Source organism: Lolium rigidum, chromosome 4 (assembly GCF_022539505.1).
Source record: "Lolium rigidum isolate FL_2022 chromosome 4, APGP_CSIRO_Lrig_0.1, whole genome shotgun sequence".
NCBI classification, from domain to species: domain Eukaryota; kingdom Viridiplantae; phylum Streptophyta; class Magnoliopsida; order Poales; family Poaceae; genus Lolium; species Lolium rigidum.
Window position 1 is genome coordinate 171,491,448 of NC_061511.1, and position 4,462 is coordinate 171,495,909.

General features: G+C 40.3%; 1 long non-coding RNA gene across 2 annotated transcripts; it reads left to right on the forward strand.

Annotated features, from left to right (window-relative positions):
- Positions 1–292: 292 nt before the first annotated feature.
- On the forward strand, positions 293–4,133 carry LOC124708963. Of its 2 annotated transcripts, XR_007005380.1 has the most exons (7): positions 293–436; positions 789–847; positions 992–1,151; positions 1,269–2,528; positions 2,751–2,840; positions 3,357–3,461; positions 3,984–4,133. It is a non-coding gene; the product is annotated as an uncharacterized LOC124708963 (long non-coding RNA). The 2 variants fall into 2 exon arrangements; XR_007005379.1 differs by lacking the exon at positions 789–847 and having other exon boundaries at positions 2,760–2,840.
- The last annotated feature ends 329 nt before the right edge of the window (positions 4,134–4,462 follow it).

Below are 4,462 nucleotides of genomic sequence, written 5' to 3' on the forward strand. Positions count from 1 at the left end.
TCCTCTTCCTATAAATCAGCGGAAAACAAATTCCCCGCAGTTATCTGATCTGCACGCACAAAGGCGGGCACTGCAGCCCCAACCTCGCCGCCCCCCATCTCGCCCTCCCACCACCGGCCCGCCCCCCCATCGGTTTCCCCCACGGCGCCGCCCCCATCCTCCTCCCATCACAACGCCGCCCCACCGCGCCCCCCACCCCCACCACTGAGCCGCCACCTTGCGCTCCTCCCGTCACGCCGGCCACTCTGTCCTATTGTTCCCCGTCGCGCCGGCCACCCCGCCAGCGGCTCCCTGTCGCGTCTTCTCGCCAAGGCCCAGCCACCCCGCCCGCTGCTCGCCGTCGTGTCTCCTTGCCAAGGGCTGGCTACCATCGTACCACGTTCGCCTCTCTGCTCCCGTCAAGTTCAGGCATTTGTTCAGGCCCCTGCACCACAAGGTAATTCGGCAGCCACCGAGTGCTCCCTCTGTCTGATCGTCCTGCTGTGCTCTCAATTCGTTTTGTTTGAACCCTAGTTTAGCCCCAGCTGCCATGTATGTAAACCCTAGTTTAGCCCCAGCTAGTATTTCGCTGTCCCTAGGAGAATGAGAGGTGTCACAGAGACCCCATCCCTTATGCTACTAAGTGGAATTGCATTTTTTTGGGGCGTACCTAGTGTTAGTCAAATTAAATTGTTTGTTAATTTCCTGTTGAACTAAGCATGTATCTGGAGGTATCTAGGTGTATCCCCTTATTCGGACGTTTCCAACCCCTGATACGTGACTTTTTTTGCTGTATCCGTGCAACGTAGGAATTGGTCATGGATGGGCTTAACATTACAGGAAGATTGAAGTAATTAATAATACCAAGGTTTGCACGGGCTTTCCTTCTACTAAATTAATCATAACTATGTACATCAGGAGATTTTTAACTACACAATTACTGTCACAAGGTCCTAAATAATGAAGATATAATCTCTTACTCTAATCTTTGAAGTGTTACTCGATGTTATAGGCTTGAGAAGGCGGGTGAATACACTGTTCAACCTTGGGATCATGCTGGCCGAAGAGTTCGCCTAGGCACACAGAATGGCAGATCGATCCGGTCGTTCGTGGCAGCAGTAAGCTCAATACGCTGGACAGCTGCAGCTTGCTTGGTCTGCCCATATGAGCAGGTAAACGAAGCCCCAGCCTACACTTTATTCTGATTGCCTAATATGTCAAACTGCAGACTTACATTAGTCAGCTACTCAGCTTTAATCTCACAGTTTTTTTTATGTCTGATCTCACAGGAAAAATTTGAACCCTCTTAAGACTACCAGAAATAGCTCAGGGTATACAGTGATATTAATAAACATGCGCTATTTCGTGAGCTTTGGTAGAAGTAAGATCCTTTTAGATGATACACACTTATTCATGTATGACTTGCTGCATCCACTCCCCACATTATATTTTTCAATCAGTACACATTTCATTTTTATTAATTAAGAGACTGTTTTGGATAAATATTGGATTCATTACGTTCAGAGAAATGTTAGCTTAACTACCAGTATTTTTATACACTGAGATTCATCCTCTATACAACCTTTAGGCAGAACTGTAAATGGATTAAACTACATATTTTTGTGAGCAGTTCTAATCCTTTTGTTGGATAACCGCTAACAGCCTAACAGTTGTCTTAACAGTAAATCGCAGACTGTTGTTTCATTAGCATGCAGGAACAAATGCTTCAATCCTCTCAAATGATATAGAGTAGTATGTGCATGCATCCTGCATGATGGAATGCTTTTTGAAGGGTGCCAGCTTGGGAATAAGCTTAAGCAGGGGCGGAGCTGCGGCCGGTGCTACCCGGGCTGTAGCACCGGTCCAGCAAGTCAGGCAACACAGTAGATATCATGTATTCCGCCTAGAAACTGAAGCTTGACCGTACAGAAACATTAATCCCATGCGTGAAAAAAGCTTATGCTCGTCCCGCAAGCCTGCTCAAGCTCTGCCACGGTGAGCGATCAATCTCTTCTGTCCACCTCGTGTAGTCGTATATTGCTCCCTTGTTGCCGTAAAGCGTGTACTGCTTCCTGCCTTTCTCGTTCTACCACCATGACCGTATGTATAAAGTACGAACAAAACCAGTGAATGAATGCTTGATTTTTAAATTTTATCTAAAAAATCTAGACGGTAGTATGATGGTATTCCACAATTTAATTTTTGTGTCTGTACCTGCAAAACAAAACTGTTCTTTTTCTAATTTTGGTTCTCTACTAGGTACACTATTTATCTTTTGGTGTCAATTTTTTTTGGTGAATTTTGGTTGATTACTAGCGAACAATTTGGTGTGTTTGGCTTGCCAAATATCGATTTTTTCAGCATGCCACATGCTGAGCACGCCTCTTCCTCCATTCCTAGCTCCGCCACTGAGCTTAAGTATGAAGCTGAAAGCCAGAGAAGAGTCGATGGAAACTGTCCTCTGGGTATCAAAAAAGTATTGTGCAATCAGTGCGGAAGAAAGAAACTTCAAGCAAAGACAATGTGGTATCGAAGGGGCACATATACATGTGGGTATTGGTGTTAAAGTATCTTAGCCGTGTGAATGTTGATGATTTCTGCATATGTTAGCATTTCTGCATAACTGAAACTTATGTAGGTCCTACCAGTAATGTTGATGGTATTTTGGTGAACACTTAGCAATTTAGATCTAACTTTGTAATTGCACATATATAGATCATCGCTACAACATTATCTTGGACTTTATATGTAAAAACTAAAACAACCACTAGCCCTCGCAGGTGGCACATGTTGATGACTAGTTACTGATTAACCCAAATTCATCAGCGCCACAAAACCCTGTTATTGTTTCTGTGCCAGAGGTAATATTATTTTGAATTCCGAAGTTGCAGCTTTCTATGAGGGTGTGCTTATATGATTATGTACTCTTGTTGTTGATTCAAATTTGATCACTTTTAAAACATTGAGTGGACAAGTTAGTGACTATGCTGCTCATATTTGTATATGGAGATGCTTAGCAATTATTGTGTTTTTCTTCTTCGGAGATTATAAAATTACCCATTTGGTATAATTTTGTAAATTGAAAGGAGCTCATTTACCAAAGTTATTTCAAATGTTAGCAAGACTTTAGCTAATAATCTTTGACAACTCTTAGTTTCTACATAATGAACTCGTATTCTTGTTATCCTACCATTTCTCATTATGTGAATACGATGTGAACTGCAGCCTGCAGGCATGCTAGATGCATAGGCTGTTGCAGTTGTTGCGGTAGTACTGACTACTGATACTGATACAGTAAAACTATCCCAAGAAGCATTTGCTGGTTTCTGTTCTGATTACTTCTGGCCTGTCTTCTAGTAATTATTATCTCTTTATAGGTGAGGGAGACTAAACATCAGATGGATCAATGTTTTGAAAGACTAGACCACCAGGGGACTAGAAATCAACGTCTCTCAAGCACAAGGCATAGTTCTGCACTCAAGGTAAAGCTATGTTGGGTTGGCTCTAAAATATTGCTCAGTGTCGGATGATAACTACTTGCTATCACCCTAAATCCTGCTAAGTAAGCAATAAGGCTTCTTTTATTCCAAGTTTTGTGATTGGTTGAACAATATTAGTGGAGAGACATCAAGAATATATTCCAGGAACTTCTAGAATTTTTGCGTATCTACAAAAAGTAGTGGCACATTAACTTATATTGTAATAATATTCGGTGTCTGTTACAAAATTTATGCTGGTTGGTAGCTCCTTGATATCCTGTAAGCACCTTCGTATATTTTCTTGAGGGAAAATATTGTTAGTACTATGTACTACTGTGTTAAAAAGGAACTTTGGATAGACTTTGATTAGACAAATATGTACACTTAATCGTATAACTGTGACGTCCAATTTAGTCGTGTAATTGTGAGATCCAATATCTAGAATAGTCTAGCTGATTGTTAGTAAGTCAGTTAGTAATATGTACATTTAATTGTCTAACTATGAGGTCCAATTTTCTTTTACAGATTCGAGAGATGGATCATTGAGTTTTAGCTGAATTCTTTGGTCAGATCAAGAAAGAAATGAAGTCCGGAGATTTTTCTTAGGAAGAAATAAAGTTTACATTGCTAGATTGAAAAATGCAATCTTGTATTTGTCACAATTGTGTTATCTATTCAAACTTATATAAATGTTATGATATTGCATCAATAATATTGTTATTTATTCATTGGAATGTATATGCATCTGCACTCTTTTATATTAATAAATATCTTCATATGTTCAATATTTGGATGTGTGGTGATTCAATCTCCTTGTCATTTGAATGGTGCCAAACATCATAATAAACGAATTAATTAATTCAACATGTGATTTTGTTGAATGAATGTATATTGGATAAAATGGTTACCTAATTTTGTGTTTAAAAGTAGAAAATAACATTTAGTACTAATACAATAGTGTTACTAATGGTGTTACTACAGTCACAAACTATGTTATAGTTCAC